This window comes from Triturus cristatus, chromosome 10 (assembly GCF_964204655.1).
Source record: "Triturus cristatus chromosome 10, aTriCri1.1, whole genome shotgun sequence".
NCBI classification, from domain to species: Eukaryota; Metazoa; Chordata; class Amphibia; order Caudata; family Salamandridae; genus Triturus; species Triturus cristatus.
In genome coordinates, this window is record NC_140593.1 from 787,842,574 (window position 1) to 787,861,693 (window position 19,120).

Here is a 19,120-nt window from a genome sequence, read left to right on the forward strand (position 1 = left end):
TCTATGTCAAACCTTTCCCAAAATCCCCCTTCCCATCCAATCAACGGACCCTAACCCTCTTCCCCCGGGCTGTGTGACTTATTGTCGAGGTGTAACTAAATTAAAAGTACACCAATACTTAATCACACACTTGCTGGGGCGGATGTGGTGAAAGCAACACTACTTCAATTTCAATGCAGAGCGATGATCTTCTTCTGCTTGCCCACCCATGAGTAGGATATTTCACAGGTTATTTTATTTAACAAAGGAACATATACCTCAGCATGAATTGCCGGCATTGATTTGATTTGTTTGTTGTCATTCCTCATATACAGCACTAACTGTTAGACTGTAGGCATAGCCAAGTCGACAAAACTATAGTTTGTAACTCTGTCTAGTAGGCTATCCTCATAATATCCAGCATTCATTTTTTTTGTCAAATATTTGAACATATAATTGTTGCTCGGTAAATTCTGTGATGTACTTCATTCAACTACTCCTCTAACAGTCTCTCAAAGGCGATTGACTATCTCCTTTTCTTTTTTTGGAAATGCTGCTACCCTGCCAGTGTATACTACTACTATACTACCACCACCACCCCAATCATGGCATGTATGAAAAAGGAAACCATCTTCACCATGCAGCCAGTGCTGTGCCACAGTTGGACATAAACATCAAGCACCGGTAAGAGAGAAGTTTGGGGGAGGCAGAATCAATAATGGACATGTCAATGATGTCAGTTTCAAACACCACTCCAAAGAATGCATAGTAGGACCAGTCAATGAGTGAGGTGTGTCGCATCTATCTGTTTGTGTCTTATACAGTCAGCAAATTATTGAAATCAAACACACGCTATGGGCGGCCATGCACCAGCAAAGAAACAGTGTGATGTAAAACAGTTACCCCACCTACAAAACATTAACAACATTGCATGTAACATAGAAAAATATATTTAATTGACCCTAACAAATAAACTAAACCCACAAAAGCTGACCCACCCCCCTCCCTAACCCCAACGACTGTCCATAGAAATAGAGAACGCCCAAACGAGTGAGGAAACAAACAGGAATTAAAAAAGGGGCAGTGACAGGGACTAACTGGTGGGGCGGGACTGGAGGAGGACACGAATCTGGTCCTCTAAATGGGCGACGCGGCGTCTAAGGCCGCGGCAGTTGCAACCACAGTGGGGGGGGGCACCGGAGATGGCACGGTGGCGGCGGGCAGCCGCCAGACGGTGGCGCCGTACCGCTGGAGGGCGGTGGCTGGGGCCCGGGGCACTGGAGGAGGCTTCAATTGCTGCTGCACTCTCCTCCTCCTCCTCGGCTAGGACCACCAGCCGCCGGTATTCCTGCTGGATTGCCTCCAGCTTCCGGCGCCGTGCCTTGGCGGCCAACTCCTTGCGGTTGATTTTCGGAGTAGCTGTGTATCAAAAAGAAAAAAACACGACAATTGTAAAATATAGTCTTAATAAAACAGTAGGACAAGGTAATTATTTATACACATAGTGGCATGGTAGAGTAGCACTATAAAATAAAGCACAGTAGTACATAACATTTTAAATGTCGCCCGTCCTTCTTCCTTCCACCTGTCTTACACTTTTTAGTTGAACAGTGCACCAGGTGCTCTTCTCCATAAAACTTTCAAAGCGGAGTTGAAATCAGATAGATGAGGCCATTGGTTACTCAATACTCTGGCTCCTAGTCCTATACCAATTAAAGGGAATTCTAGTCTTCTAGTTCACTCTTCAAACGTCCCCAAGAACTCATACTTACTTACGACATCGGATAGCGGGCGGACTTTGTCCGCCCGCCATCCGACTGCTAAAAAGGGTGGGGGTCCCGTGGGGACAATTAATTAGGATGATGCGCCCGGCACAGTGGCGGGCGCACCCTGTTATTTTAATTTTAAATTCTGGTTGGCTTTGCTGAAAGCAATGCTAAAATGTTGTGCTGCTTTTCCAAGCACAACATGACGGGCCTCGCACGGAGCCTGTCACGTTTTGCTTTGAAAGTCGGGGGGTACCATAGCATCGGTAGGTACCCTCCATGGGGGCCCCCAAGCATACTCTGCAATGTGTGCATGCCTTTCCGTGGCGGACGGTAATGCCGCCACGCAAAGGCATTCCAAAATGCAGATTATATGGCTGCCGGTGTGGTGAGAGAGACACCACCGCCATATTGAACCCTTTTCCGCCTAGACATGTCTGAATATTTTCTACAGGGATGGCGGGAGGTTTGCCCCTGCTGTGACGGCAGTGAATTCCAGCCAGCCCGGCGGGGGCAATACGCCCACCATCCTAATGGGGCCCTAATTCACAACTTTACAGTATACATAGACATACAGTACACCTTTGCAGTGAGTGTGCTGTCAAGTTCAACAATAGTTAAAGATTATGAATCTAACTTACCACCGCCTGCCACTGGTGCTGCCACTCCCCCTCCGTTGCTATCTGCAACTGCCGCATCCTCGCCCTCGGCGTCGCCTTCGCTGGCCCCAGCAATGGTGGTCGGTAGTGCGCCTAGAAAACATTACACATTTATTAGGCAACATATACACCTCCCCCCTATTGATCAGTAGCAAGGTTGAAAAATGAGTTAATACTAACATAAATCACTAGTACAAATCAGGTAGTAGTAGAGTAGACACTAAGTTATATGATCATTGTAGCATTTGCTTGATTAGCCCTAGCCATGCACATGTGACGTTACCTTTACCTTGCAGCTTCTTAAGACACCTTTGAGCCCACATGACCTGCCTCACACTGCTACTGTCTAGTCTACGCGCTGCGTACAGGCGGTCAACAAACATTAACCAGCCACTTTTTTAGGAAGAACTGGTGTACTACTGTTACTGTTAGTCCATATTGCTTATCCATAGATGCTACACTTTTTGGCACGGCTGAGAAATGCTTGCAAGTTGCAATATACTAACGCACACCATTTCTTTTTTCGCATTACAGACGCAAGATTCGCTTCTACGAACCAGAGCTTCTGAACGATGCACCAACTACCAGTACTAGGTTCTTCTGAGGTGAGGGGTCCCTTCACTCACATCTTCATTTATAAATGTATATAAACTAAATTGCTATGGGATGGTGGTGCTGCCTTCCACCACTTCAGTTATCATGATTTAATTCCCAACTGTATTAGTGTAACAATGTATTTTGTTTTAATGTTATTGATTTGCCGGTTGGTGCTGCTAAGATAACAGTGTACAGACCTTCTCAAATTGAAATAAAAATTTTAAACTTACATAGACTTCGTGGTATTTGGTGTGGAGTGGACTAACTTACACGATTGAGCAAATTAAAGTAAGGGTGTGCATGTGAATTGCTTCCACGACAGAGGTTGGGTGTGTTAATGTTCTGGGTTGTCTACTTGTTGGTTGTCTTGGGGGGAGGGTTCCGAGACCTAATAGGTATGACAAGACAGTACTATAGTCAAGCAGTGGAATTGTGGTGGGTGCGGAATTTCTGATTGAGGTGTGCAAGGAAGGTCCAACCTACCATCACCAACATCCTATTTTCTGGTGCAAATGTATGTGCAAGATCCCTACAACAGTTGTATGTCCTATAGGGTATCATATCAAAATATTAAGAAATCTGGTAGGGCTGTTGCTGTGAATTTTCAAAGCCTAAACATCAACAAGAGTAAAAAGTAGTACAAGACAACGACCCAACGGATTGTACGAGCTACTGGTGAATATGAGTTTTATATTACAACCTTTCACAAAGAGTGCCACTGGGCAAGACTAGCTACTACAGTACAGACAGACAGACTGATAGTATGTAGTAGTACTCAGTCATCGTAGCGGAGGCAGGGATAAGCTTTTTGAAACCGTACAGATCGAAGGATAATTGGTGGTAAAAAAATAGCATTTGGAAACACACTATAGTTCGGGAGAAATGGGGCAGTAAAAGTTATGGAATAAGAAATATTATTAAAAACAAGAAGACTTACTGGGGCCAGCAGAGGAGCCCTCAGCGGTGTCCTCCTCGTGGTGTTCCTGTCCCGCCGACTGCCCAGTCCCTGCCCGTCTGCCCCTGGGTGCTGATGAACAGGAAAGATATAAGAAAGACAAACATTGATGGATGGTGTCAACTTAAGCAAATACAATTTTTTTCAACAACGGTCAAAAAACACTTATCTAAACAATTGCAATAACTACATTGACCGATCTCATCTGGTCAACATGTAATATCGGGGGATTCGCAGTTCGACTACTTAAGTTACTATTTATCAACAGTAATCCATTCTTCCATTCTGATTCCAGAAAACTAAGTTACAAGTAAGCCTAAGTATTAGTACAACCTACCACCCAACCTAGCCCACCTATTCCAGGCATGCCAATTGTACATTAAGTATGCATTTCGACTGTATTCCTCAACAATGTGTATGATCCAATCATGGAGGACACATTAACATGACTACATTTTTTGTATATACACAATTTTGGTTTGATTGATGCTCATCTGCTACTGCTAAGTAACTGCAAAGCCTACCTCCACTCATTGAACAAACTAGAAAGGTTCTAAAGACTGGCGTACTAGCAGCACGTCACGTAACTGAGTGAGGGGGCATCACGCATACCACTAACCAATTAGAAGCTCATACAAAGTACCTAAACCTATGTATCAATCCGCCCCTATCTATTAGTGACAGGACAAAGTAAGGAGTGGACATGAGTCACTGTAGCATTACGTAACTTAATTTCTCTAAAATAAACTCGTAAAGAATCACGCTAAGCAAGCGCAAACGCAAAGCTGCAAACAAGTAAGATTAGTAGTAGCGCAGAAGAGCACCTGTGTCATAATCACAGAAGACTTTTAAACATTATTAACCTGGAATGTATTGCAAGCAGCAACATTCTATCTGGTTGGAAGGAAAAAAAGATATTCGCAATATATAACATAGAGCAGAAGAACAGACACAAAGTTGTAATAATTAAATAGGTACTCACCAAGCCCCGGGACCTCCACTCCTAGCAGGTCCAGCAGGTCCTGCTCACGGTCCAGGATGTCGGACCACCGGTGCGTCAGCTGTGCCTGGGTGCGCCGGACCCCAGAGATGCGAGACACTGCCCGGCGCACCTTCCCCCACCGCTGCCGACGCTCCCGGAGGCCGTACCCGGACCCAGGCCTGCCACCTGCTGCCAGGGTTGAGGGGAGGTGGCGCTGCACAAAGAAAATTAGTGCAGCCAACTCCGCCTCCCCAAATAAGGCCCGTGCATGCACCCCTTGTGGGCGCCGCCTTCCGCAAGGAAGGCGGTCGCGGCTCTGGCTGCGCCGGCGAACAGCCCTGCCCTTGGACATGGTTCTGGGGACGGGGCGGGAAAGAAAAGGTAAAATAAATAAAGGAGTAAAGGAAATAAATAGCAGGCAATACAAAGAGAAAAAGTAGATAAAAAACAAAAAAAAAGGTACACAAAAACCAAAAATATAGAGGCAGGAAAATAGTTAGAGAAATAATAAGTAATAAAGATCCGAAAAAAGTGGCTATAAACAAAGGATTGAAAAGATTTAGGGAGGATTGAAAATCAGGCCCCAGAACCATGCAATAGAGTGGAAAACAAGATGGCCGCGCCCGTTGCGACCACGTGGGCAAGTTCGCGCGATATTTTCTCCCTGAGCAAGCAAAAAGCAACGCGATCAAGTAAAAGCGATCGCGAACAGGAAATATCGACCGCGAACATGCATTGCGCGACCCGGAACAGGAAGTAAACAACGCCAGAGGGCGGGACAAGTGAAAACAAGATGGCCGCGCCCATGAGCGACCGCATGGGTAAGTTGGCGACCCGCGAACACGCAAAAAATACCGCGAACAGGCGGCAAAAAACTTCCGCATCTTCGCGATATTTCCGGCGTGTTTGCGGAGATTTTCTGCAATCTCGCGATAATTTGCGGAGGTTAATTCCGCAAATTCCGCCCACCCCTAGTCTCAGGGCAGTCAGGGCCCCCTCCGGGCCCCTCTGAGGTCGCCTTCTAACATTGGTGGCAAGCGACGGGATTCGGGTCCATAATCTAGAGATCGTACCGTGAACGGCTGACGCACTACCGACAAAGATGGCAGAAGGAAACACCGGGGTTCTCGTAGAAAACGACGCCAGTACCGTGTTCCAGGTGGAACAGCTGGAGGAGTACACTCACAAAGAACTAAAACAATTCTGTAAGGAACTCAGAATCGCTACCACTGGTCTCAACACCAAAGAAGATATGCAAAAGGCACTGAAAGCTTGGGTGGATTCTGGAGCCTCCCGGCCAGAAGGAGCGGGGGAGCCCCACGACGAAACTGGACCCTCCCAAGGAGAACGCAGCAGCAACCAGGTGCGAGGCTTCGTACCAGACGGGGGCCTATCCCCGGAGGAACTCGCAGACAGAGAAAAAAGTCGCCATCATGAGCTCGAATTAGCCAAACTCAAAATCGAGGGCGAGCTGAAATTAGTCGAGAAAAAGCTAGCAGTAGAACAATTGCGAGTACAAGGAGAACTGGAAGAGAAGAAACTCCAACGAGAACACGAGGGAAAGAGACTTCAACTGGAACATGAACACAGCCTGAAGGAAATAGAACTGAGAGCGAGAAACGAAGAAACGCGGCCCCCGGGGAACCGGGAGGCGGCCGCCCCAACGGAACAGAAGGTCCACATCCCCAAGGATGTGGTCAAAGAATATTACAAAAATGATGACATTCAGCAGTGGTTCCGGGCCTACGAGGTCGCCATGACCTCCCATCGGGTCCCACAGAAGGATTGGGTGGCCGGGTTGTGGGGACGATTCCTGAGCGAAGGGAGAGACACCCTGCTCGACCTACCCACCTCCATGCAAACATCCTATGAACACATGAAAATGGCCCTCCTCACAAGGTACGGCCTCACCCCGGAGATGTACCGCCAGCGGTTCCAGGACTGCAGGAAGATCCCGGGTACCACCTGGGTGGAATATGTGAATTTCTTCAGCCTCGCCTTCGATGGGTGGATCAAGGGCAGCAAGGTAACCACCCTGGAAGAACTAACAGACCTTATGTTGTGGGAACACCTGGCTGCGAACTGCTTTGTGGAACTGCGCCAGCATCTGCTCGACAGCAAGCTCACGGACCCGAGGAAGCTGGCTGTCGAGGCAGATCGCTGGACCAACACCCAGGTCTCCCGGGGCCCTGTAGGAGAGTACCCCCGAGCCAGTCAGGGACCACCCCGCCAGAGAGGGGGGGGGAAACCAGGGAGGGCAGAGAGAGTCCCAGGCTAGTCCCCCGAAGTCCCAACCTCCACCTTTCCCGGCACCCCCACCAGCTGTATCCGGCCCCCCCTTAGACGGGGGCACCGGGTAACCATCACTTGTTTCCGTTGCCAGAAGCCCGGGCATTACGCCAAGGACCCTGAATGCCCCATGGCCCCACGCACCACCCAGGCAGCACCCCCTGCTAGACAGATAGCCAATGTAGCCCTGGGGGAGGAGGTTGAGGAGGCCGAGGAGTGGGAACCCGCCGCTATGGCCCTAGTGTCCTTAGGAGATAGAGAGATGGTCCCTGGGAGCCTCCTGCCCTCTAACACAAAGAAATATGGGCAGCTAGTCACGATCAATGGCCACCAAGTAGAAGCCCTCCGTGACACCGGGGCCAGCATCACCGGTGTCCTTAGCCATTTAGTACACGAAGACCAGGTCCTCCCCAACGTCTTTTGTCCTGTCATTTCAGCCGACAACACAGAAAGCCTATGAAAGGTAGCCCTGGTGCCCTTTGAGTGGGGAGGGGTGGTCGGTAAACTGAAGGTTGCAGTGAGAACCTCCCAACCCGTCGATTGTCTCCTGGGGAACGACCTAGAAAGTTCCCCCTGGGGACAAGTTGAGCGCAAGACCCATCTAGGGATGATGGGCCTCCCTGAGTGGGTGTGCGCCACCACTCGATCCATGGCGGCTCGACTGACCCCCCTGAGGGAAGTCGACGATGCCCCGACCCCTGAAGATAGGATGGTCCCAGCCGAGGGTCCCCCCATGTCCCCCCAGAAGAGTCGATCGCCAGTGACGAACCCCCGCCTTCCGACTCCACCCCAGTCACCGAGTTCGGCGATCTGCCAGAATTAGCCCAGTGGCGCCACGAGGGGGGCCCCTCCCGAGAAGAGTTCTACCGAGAGCAGGCTACCTGTCCCTCCCTGGACGGGCCCCGGCAACAGGCAGAGGCCCAGGCCGCAGGCGACCAGACGGGGACACACCGGGTGTATTGGGAGAATGACCTCCTGTACAGCGAACAGAAGTCGGAAGAGCTAGGGTCCGGCCGGGTGCTGGTGGTGCCCCTACGCTTCCGAAGCCTCCTCCTGGGCTTGGCCCACGATGTCCCCCTCGCAGGCCACTTGGGCCAGGACAAAACGTACAGTCGCCTCGTGACCCACTTTTACTGGCCCAGAATGAGAGCAGATGTAGGAGCCCACTGCAAGTCCTGTCCCACGTGCCAGGCCAGTGGAAAAAGCGGAGGGAAGAGCAAGGCTCCCCTCCAACCCTTCCCTGTCGTCAGTACCCCTTTTGAGCGGGTCGGGATCGACATTGTAGGGCCCCTGGACCCCCCAACTTCCCAAGGGCACCGGTTCATCCTCATCCTGGTGGACCATGCCACTCGTTACCCTGAGGCCATCCCCCTGCGCACCGTCACAGCCCCCGTGGTGGGCCGGGCGTTGATGGGAATCTTCTCCCGCATGGGTTTCCCCCGCGAGGTCGTGAGCGATCGCGGTACCAACTTTATCTCCCGGTACATGAAGTCCTTATGGCAACAATGCGGGGTGTCCTATAAGTTCACCACCCCGTACCACCCCCAAGGAAACGGCCTGGTAGAGCGGTTTAACCGAACTCTGAAGGGGATGATCGCGGGCCTGGAAGAGCCCCTCCGGCGTAAGTGGGACATCCTGCTCCCCTGCCTCCTATTCGCATACCGCGAAGTTCGCCAGAAATCCTTGGGGTTCAGCCCCTTTGAGTTACTCTACGGGCACCCCGTCAGGGGGCCCCTCAGCCTGGTCAAGGAAGGCTGGGAGGCGGCGCCTCGAGGCCCCCCCCGAGATGTGTTCAGTTACGTTCTGACCCTCCGAAATCAGACTAGAAGGTTCCGAGAGATGGCCGAGGCTAACCTGGAGGCGAGTCAGGAGGAGATGAAGCGCTGGTACGACCAGAACGCCACTCTGGTCGAGTTCCAGCCGGGCCAGCAGGTATGGGTCATGGCCCCCGTGAAACCCTGCGCCCTCCAGGATAAATGGACCGGACCCTTCAAAGTGGTTGAGCGGAAGAGCCAGGTCACGTACTTGGTGGACGTCCAGTCCCCCCGGGACCCCCTCCGGGTCCTCCACGTGAACCGCCTCAAGCCCCACTTTGTGCGAATGGAGCTGAGCCTCCTGCTGGCCACTGATGATGGGTCCGAGGAGGAGTCAGATCCTCTCCCCGATCTCCTGTGCACCAAAGAGAAGGACGGCTCCGTAGAGGGAGTGAACCTCTCCCCGTCTCTCACTCCCCAGCAGCGTGAGGATTGCCGCCAGCTCCTAGGGCAGTTTCCGGACCTTTTCTCCCTGGTCCCCAAGGTCACCGACTGGTGTGTCCATGATGTGGACACCGGGGACAGCCCACCAGTGAGACACCGAGCCTACCGAGTCCCTGATCGGGTCCGGTCCTGTATCCAAGCCGAAGTCTCAAAAATGTTGACCCTCGGCGTGATCGAACCCTCGGACAGCCCCTGGGCCAGCCCCGTGGTCCTGGTCCCAAAAGCAGCTGCCCTCGGGGTCGCACCAGAACTCCGCTTCTGCGTGGACTACCGGGGACTCAATGAAGTCACCCGAGCCGATGCCCACCCCATTCCCCGAGCCGACGAGCTCATTGACCGGCTCGGGGCTGCTCGGTTCCTCAGCACCTTCGATCTCACCTGCGGCTACTGGCAAATTGCGCTCACAGAAGGAGCCAAGGAGCGGTCCGCCTTCTCCACCCCGGATGGGCACTATCGCTTTCGCGTGATGCCCTTCGGGATGAAAAATGCCCCGGCCACCTTTCAGCGACTGGTAAATAGAGTCCTGGCCGGGCTGGAAAAATTCAGTGCCGCATATCTCGACGATATCGCAGTTTTTAGCTCTGAGTGGAGTGAGCACCTCCAGCACCTTCGGAGGGTGCTGACCGCCCTGCACCAGGCAGGCCTCACCGTGAAAGCCAGCAAGTGCCAGATTGGGCAAGGTTCGGTAACCTACCTGGGGCACCAGGTCGGAAGCGGGCAGGTCGCCCCTCTACAGCCCAAAATCGACGCCATCCTAGCCTGGGAACCCCCCACTACCCAAACGGAGGTCCGAGCCTTTCTGGGCCTCACGGGCTACTACCGGAGGTTCATCCGGAATTACGGCAGCCTGGTCGGTCCCCTCACGGGACTCACATCCAAAAAGCAGCCCAAGAAGGTGCAATGGTCCCCTGCCTGCCAAGAGGCGTTCGAGGCCCTGAAAGCGGCCATGTGTACTGCCCCCGTCCTCCAGGCCCCCGACTACTCGAAAGAATTTGTGGTACAAACTGATGCCTCCGAGCATGGCATCGAGGCAGTCCTCTCCCAGGTGAATGACCAAGGCCTAGACCAGCCCGTAGCCTTCCTCAGCCGAAGGCTATTGCCCAGGGAACAGAGATGGAGCACCATCGAGCGAGAGGCATTCGCCGTAGTCTGGGCCCTCAAGAAACTACGCCCTTACCTGTTCGGCACCCATTTTAAGGTCCAAACCGACCATCGCCCCTTGCGATGGCTCATGCAGATGCGAGGAGAAAACCCCAAGCTAATGCGGTGGTCAATCTCCCTCCAGGGGATGGATTTCACCGTGGAACATCGCCCTGGGACTGACCACGCCAACGCCGATGGCCTCTCCCGGTTCTTCCGCCTCAGCGAAGAGAACCCCCAAGAAGATGGGTAGTTCTCTCCGGCTTTCAGCTGGGGGGGACGCATGTTAGACCCGGCCCTCGTAACATAGCTAGACCTGACCCCTGCACCTCACACCAGCCCCCAAACCCACGGCCTAGCCGATCCTTCCCACCAGAACTTGCACGCACCCAACCCGGACCTCCCCGTCCGTGGCCTTCTGCCCTTCGGCCACACCGGGCCCGCGTGCCCACTTCATGCAACAAGATGGCCGCCCAGCCCCAGCGCTACCCTGGCCTAGAGGCGCCACTCCGGCTGGAGGACATCACGCTCCCCTTGGGATGAGAGAGGGAGGAGCAGTTTCTATCACACCTCTGCGCTTCCCTGGGACGGTGGGTTTCGATCGACCTGCCGGCCTCCCCGAGGGCTGGCTCCACGCCTGCTGGGTGTCTGGGACTCCTCCCGACCCGGCCCTGAAAGGATCAAAAGACAATGGCAGGAAACCCCCAACAAGCGACCCCCAGGTGACAAGACCCCTGCCTGCACAGGCTCCGGACATCAAAGAGGGGTCGCCCTATAACAAGGGGTGCTCTGGGACTGTCCGGCAGATTCGCCTTGGAACACCTGAGCCCTGCTGAGTGACTCGCGGCTCCCTGAAGATCGTAAGACCTCCGAACTTGTGCTTGAGCCCTGCTGAGTGACTCGCGGCTCCCTGAAGATCGTAAGACCTCCGAACTTGTGCTTGAGCCCTGCTGAGTGACTCGCGGCTCCCTGAAGATCGTAAGACCTCCGAACTTGTGCTTGAGCCCTGCTGAGTGACTCGCGGCTCCCTGAAGATCGTAAGACCTCCAAACTTGTGCTTGAGCCTTGCTGAGTGACTCGCGGCTCCCTGAAGATCGTAAGACCACCGAACTTGTAACCGAGCCCTGCTGAGTGACTCGCGGCTCCCACAGACTCTCTTGGTCCCGCCGGACCCCACGACGACAACCGTATCCCCCAGCTCGAGGATTGTGAGCTGTGCGACGGGTACGCTCCTGCATTTGATCCACATCCCCAAAGACTGTCCCGCTACCTCCTACTCCCCTCCAAGACTTTGAGAGCCCACGCTCTGCTTGTACATATTTGCTGTGCTGATCATAAAGATCCCTCTACTCCAATCTGATAAAGATTTGCTCGTAAGAACTCCTCGTGTGGTGTCTCTCTGTCGTGTGGTGCCGAGTGTGCGATCCTAGATACGAGGTTCCTCCCCTGAGGAGTCTCCTGCCAGTACCCGGCTACGATACCTCGAGGGTGGGTCTCAGGGCAGTCAGGGCCCCCTCCGGGCCCCTCTGAGGTCGCCTTCTAACATTGCCCCTCGCCGGACACCTCGGGCAAGACAAAACCTACAGCCGCCTAGTGACCCATTTCTATTGGCCCCGAATGCGGAGAGACGTGGAACACCACTGCCGGTCCTGCCAGACCTGCCAGGCTAGCGGGAAGACTGGGGGTCGAGTCAAGGCCCCCCTCCAACTATTTCCAGCCATCCACACCCCGTTCGAACGAGTAGGGATCGACATCGTGGGGCCCCTCGACCCCCAAACCGCCCTGGGACACCGCTTCATCCTGGTACTGGTCGACCACGCCACCCGATACCCCGAGGCCATCCCGCTCCGCACTGTGACAGCTCCAGTGGTGGGCCGGGCCCTGATGGGCATCTTCTCCAGGTTGGGGTTCCCCCGAGAAGTGGTGAGCGACAGGGGTACGAACTTTATTTCGAAGTACATGAGATCACTCTGGCAACAATGTGGGGTCACCTACAAATTCACCACCCCTTACCACCCCCAGGGGAACGGACTGGTCGAGCGGTTCAACAGAACTTTGAAGGGGATGATCAAGGGCCTGGAAGAGACCTGAGGAGGAGATGGGACATCCTGCTGCCCTGCCTCCTGTTTGCCTATCAAGAGGTACCACAGAAATCCCTGGGCTTCAGCCCCTTCGAACTGTTGTATGGGCACCCCGTCCGAGGGCCCTGCAGCCTGGTCAAGGAGGGCTGGGAGGCAAACGTCCAAGATGCCCCCCCCCCGACGTCTACCGGTACCTCCTGGCCCTGCGGAACCAGACTCGGAAGTTCCGGGCCCTGGCAGAAGCCAACCTCGAAGCCAGCCAAGAAGACATGAAACGCTGGTATGACGAAAATGCCTCGACCATCGAGTTCGAGCCGGGCCAGCAAGTCTGGGTCATGTCGCCCGTGGACCCCTGCGCCCTGCAGGACAAGTGGACCGGGCCCTTCAAGGTGGTTGAGAGGAAGAGCCCCGTCACCTACCTGGTCGACATGGAGTCCCCAAGGAACCCCCTCCGGGTCCTACACGCCAACCGGCTCAAGTCCCACTTTGCACGAACCGGACTAAGCCTGCTGCTGGCTACCGACGATGGGGGCGAAAGTGACTCCGAGCCCCTACCCGACCTCCTGGGGTCATCAAGCCAAGACGGCTCCTTGGAGGGCGTCCACCTCTCCGCCACCCTGACCCCAGAACAGCGCCATGACTGCCGGAAGCTGCTGCGACCCTTCGCTGCCCTCTTCTCTCTCACGCCCGGGGTGACCCCCTGGTGCGTCCACGACGTGGACACCGGGGACAGCCCCCTGTGCGACACCGCACCTACAGAGTGCCCGACCGAGTCCGAGCCTGCATACAGACCGAGGTCTCCAAGATGCTCGCCCTCGGAGTCATCGAGCCATCCGACAGCCCGTGGGCCAGCCCTGTGGTCTTGGTGCCGAAGGCCGCCGCCCCCGGCACCCCCCCGGAACTCAGATTTTGTGTAGACTACAGGGGCCTCAACGCAGTCACCAAGACCGATGCCCACCCCCTGCCACGGGCAGACGAGCTGATCGATCGCTTAGGGGCCGCCCGCTACCTAAGCACCTTTGATCTCACCGCTGGGTATTGGCAGATCAAGCTCACCCCCGGCGCCCAGGAACGATCCGCTTTTTCCACCCCCGAAGGGCACTACCACTTTCGGGTGATGCCCTTCGGTATGAAGAATGCCCCAGCGACCTTCCAGAGGCTGGTGAACAAGGTCCTGGCCGGGCTAGAAGCTTTCAGCGCGGCCTACCTAGACGACATTGCAGTCTTCAGCATCCACTGGGCCGCGCACCTAGGACACCTCGGAGAAGTCCTGGCCACTCTCCAAAGGGCCGGGCTCACGATTAAGGCCAGCAAGTGCCAGATCGGTCAAGGATCCGTGACCTATCTGGGCCATCAGGTGGGGAGTGGCCAGGTGGCGCCCCTCCAGTTGAAGGTCGATGCCATCCAGGCGTGGGAGCCCTCCGCAACCCAAACAGCTGTCCGGGCCTTCTTAGGCCTCACAGGCTACTACCGGCGATTTATCAAGGATTATGGCAGTATTGTGGGGCCCCTCACGGAGCTCACTTCCAAGAAGCAGCCCAAGGCGGTGCACTGGACGCCCCGCTGTCAGACCGCTTTTGAAGCTCTCAAGGCGGCCATGTGCGCTGCCCCTGTGCTACAGGCCCCTGACTACAGCAAGGAATTTGTGGTTCAGACCGATGCCTCGGAGTACGGGGTTGGGGCGGTCCTCTCCCAGATGGACACCGAGGGCCTCGACCGACCTGTGTCCTTCATCAGCCGCCGACTGCTGCCACGAGAACAGAGGTGGAGCACCATCGAGCGGGAGGCCTTCGCTGTGGTATGGGCTCTCAAGAAACTCCGGCCCTACCTTTTCGGCACCCACTTCAGAGTCCTAACTGACCACCGGCCCCTGCGGTGGCTAATGCAAATGCGGGGCGAGAACCCCAAGTTGTTGCGATGGTCCATCTCACTGCAAGGGATAGACTTCACCGTGGAGCACCGGCCCGGCAATGACCACGCCAATGCCGACGGCCTGTCCAGATTCTTCAGCCTCGGCGAGGGGAACCCCCAAGGAGATGGGTGACTCTCCCTGCCTTCAGCTGAGGGGGACGCGTGTTGGAGCCGGCCTCGTGGCGTGGCCCTGTTCCCCCTCGCTAAGCCGCACGAGGTCCCCTGCACCTCGGGGCTCCTCCATTTTGGATTGTACGTGACTCTACGCAACCGCCTACGTGACCCCGCTCCACCCGGCCTCGGTCCCAGCGAGGCCCGACATCGAGGCGCCAACCCCTGGCCAGGGGGATACCACGTGAACACTTCCCCACTCCCAGCGGAGGGCAGTATCGATGGGACCCCCAACCGTCCTCCCACACCTAGGTGCGATCGCCCCACAGCTCTCTGGGGCCTGGCGCCTCTCCTGCTGGGCGTCTGGCCGCTCCCAACCCGGCCTCTCCGCCCCCCCGGACGCAAGGGTCCGGACATCAAAGGGCTCCAGACCTATATCTGGGGCGACCCGGCAACAAGACAGCAGTTGTATCCCGGAGTTAAGAGCCCTGCTGATCGGATTGCGGCTGACCCTACGGAGAAAAGACTCATCCTGGAACCACGCTCTGAGCCCTGCTGACTACGTCGCGGCTCCACCGTGCTTAAAGACCTTCACGAACCTTTGGGGCCCTGCTGACGCTGTCGCGGCCCGACCTTTTTGAACTTACCATCAGAGCCCAGCTGACCTCGTCGCGGCTCGACCGAAGCGGACCTACCACCGGAGCCCTGCTGACTGTGTCGCGGCTCGACCCAAGCGGAACTACCAACCGAGCCCTGCAGACACCGTCTCGGCTCTCCACGTCCAAGCTGCTTTGAGACCAGCACGCAAGGTCTGGCGCAGAGCCTCTCCGTACCAGGCTGGTACTAAGACTGTCCCGCTACCCTGTCCCTACAAAGACATTGAGACTCTTCCTGGATCACTTGATCACACTGTAAATATTGAATGTGCTACCATTAATAAAGTAGCGAGATAAGCAACTGATACGGAGTCCTGTGTGGTGGTGTTACTGGGCCTAGTACGATCACAGGAGAAGGACCTCTCCTAGGAGGCTTCTCAGCGGCGCTCGGCTATAACTTTGCGGTAGGAAGGTGCCCCGGAGTGGTCCCCCTGACTCCCCGGTGGTCCTCCCTCCAACAGCAGGTAGCTGTCGTTGTGCTCGTGCACAGGTTGTGACATGGCCCTGTGTTTGGCCATGGAGGAGAGGGGGGGTGCTGGCACTGGCCACCCTTGTCTACATGCACGCAGTCCACCTGCTGACGAGCAGACATTCCCACACACCACAAGGCTGATTTGCTCTCCCTGTGTCTCCCTCCCTCTCTGTCCCCCTCTCCCTCCCTCTGTGTGTCAGCCTCCTCCCTCTGTCCGTCTCCCTGTGTCTCCCTCCCTCTCTGTCCCCCTCTCCCTCCCTCTGTGTGTCAGCCTCCTCCCTCTGTCCGTCTCCCTGTGTCTCCCTCCCTCTCTGTCCCCCTCTCCCTCCCTCTGTGTGTCACCCTCTGTCACCTCAGCCCAGCTTCCTGGGCACACACTGTTAGCAGATCTTTGAATGGCCCTTGGATTGTTGATGTGAGTTTGTTTCTGATCTCCAGGCACCCATTGGGTGTAGTGTCTGTGTCTGCACTGCTGCTGTGGTGGTGTGTGCTGCCACTCTTTCACAGTGTTGGCTGTTCATTAGCTGCTGTCATGTGCAAAAACGTGCCGTCACCCCCATGTCTTAATGCAAGGCGTCCGCCATTTGCTGGCAAGTCTTTCCTGTGTGGGGACACACTGTTTGTCTGGCTGTGACCTAGGCCATATGGGCAGAGGGCATTGTTGTCTGCTTCTGAGTTGCACTATGTTATTTTTGGGGCCCACCCTCCCGCCATCCGGGTTACCGTGTCATGGGTTGGTGTCTTCTGTGGCCTGTGACTTGACATTGTCCAGCTGGGTGCATGGGGCATGGTGGCGCCAGTGGCATGTGCGTGTTCATGGAGTGTGGTTGAGTCATGCGATAGCTTGGGGTGGTTGCGTGCCTGTTTGTGAGTTTGGTTGTGGATGACGTTCCCCCCATGTGAGGTGCGTTGTTTGTGTACTCACCCGGGTCTCGGAGTCCTCCTAATCCTTCGACTGCCTCCACCGGCAGTATGGCCATCACCCTCTCCTCCCAGGGATGGTAGTGTACGGGTCTGCGGGACGGCCCTCCTCCAGTGACGTTGGCCTGGTTGTGTTCATCCGTCATCTTGGCTCGGACCCTCCTCCGCAGATCGTACCACCTGGCTTGGCATTCCTGCTTGTTCCTTCTGGTGTCCGCAACAGCATTCACAGCATCGACGATCGTCTGCCACATGGCTGTTTTTGCTGAAATGCTGGTCTGTCTGACCAATGTTCCAAAGAGGTGTGGCTCGACTCTGAGGATTTCATCGACAAGGACCTCCAACTCTCGGCTAGTGAACTTTGGATTCTTGTTAGTGGGCATGGTGAGGGGTGTGGGTGTGGATGGTGGGGAGGGGGGTGTGGATGTTTGTGGGTGTGTGGGTGTGGTTGTGCAGGTGTGTGTGTGAATGTGATGAGGGGGTGTTTGTGAAGGTGTGTGTGTGAAGGTGTGCAAGTGTAAGGTGTAGTAAAGGTTCTAGTATGGTGCTGTAGGTTGTCTGTGGGGTCTGGCAGCAGTGAGTCTGTTGCAAAGGCTCATGGTTTGTGTTTGTGGGCCCTTTTTATTGGTCCATTGGTGGGTGTGGCTGTGTTTGAACTTTGGGTGGGTGTGTTATAAGGAGTGGTTGTGTTTTGGGCCTCTGTTTGTTTTTGGCAGTTGCAGATCAGTGAATGTGTTGTTTTAGTGGTTGTTGGACATGTTTTGTGGCTTAGTGCCATTCGAATGGTGTATTCTTGTGTCGTTTTGGTTTGTCCTGGTTGTGTACGTGCGTTTTTTGCATGTGTACGGTGTGTACATGGGCCATTTTGTTGTACAGTGCTGTCCTTGTGTGTGGCTTGGTACGACTCGTACATGCAGTTGTGATGTTGGGGCCTGGGGTACGCTCCATGCATAGGCGGGTAGGGGTACGACTCTAACGTACACGGGTGTAGATACACAGGGGGTACGACACGTACACAGGTGTACATACACGGGTGGTACGACACGTACACGGGTGTACATACACGGGGGGTATGACACATACACGGGTGTACATACACAGGGGGGTACGACACGCACACGGGTGTACATACACGGGGGTACTATACGTACACGGGTGTACATGCACGGGGGGTACGACACGTACACGGGTGTACATGCACGGGGGTATGACACGTATACGGGTGTACATACACGGGGAGTACGATACGTACATGGGTGTACATGCACGGGGGTACGACACGTACACGGGTGTACATACACGGGGGGTACGACAGGTACACGGGTGTACATACAGGGGGGGTACAACACGTACATGGGTGTACATACACGGGTGGGGGTGTACATACACGGGGGTACGACTCGAATGTACGGGGGCTGGGGGGAGTGTTGGGCGCGTATGCGGGCACATGTCTCCATGGTTGCTATGGGAGTTCGGTGCGGACGGTGTTTTTTCCATACAGTTGTAACATCGGACGCACGGGATGGATCGTGATTCCGCGGTCGGACTTCACTTTTCACATTTGTACGGTAAATTGTCCGAGGACGTGTCGGACACATTTTCCGACCCGAGGACGTGAGGGGAACTATTCCGAATGCGAATCGTGTGGTCTTTTTCCCATGCGAATCGTAATTGGCAGTTTGTACGGCACTTGTACGATTCGTACGGATACGAGTCGTATGGGGAAAATTTTTGCCGGATCGTGATCGGCACCTGTGTGCTGAGTAACTCCCATTATAGATAATAATGTTTGGCAAACATGTGATTACATTGATTATTTCTACTGTTATAGTATCTTGACAATTGTGTTGACAATTCATACAATGTGCAATGACAATGTATATGTATGCTTGTACTTTTTGTACATACTATATTCTCACATGTTCTCCTGGATGTTGCACATATTGTGTCTTGTGACCTGTAGCGAAATGCATTTGTGTTCAAATATTCAACTTTTATATGTGCTCGCACCAGATGTCTAATGTAGGTCTAATGTAGGTCGACTATGCCTTTGATTTCGGTGACTTGGGAAAACTGTGTGTAGGACCACATAAATGCGACAATGAAAGGTGTGGTGGGGACACATGCCCACATGAGACTCTCTTACTAAGAAAGCTATGAGCAGAAGTGTGACATGCACATGTAAATTATAGGGCAATTATTGGTCCTGCTGATGAGCAATCTATGAAGCTGTTCATATCCACCACACTTTTATTTAACCACACATAATATGGTGATTGGTTGCAATGCATTCACTTTTGGCTTTCCAGAGGACTGCTTATTCAGCATGGGGAGTCTGTTTTC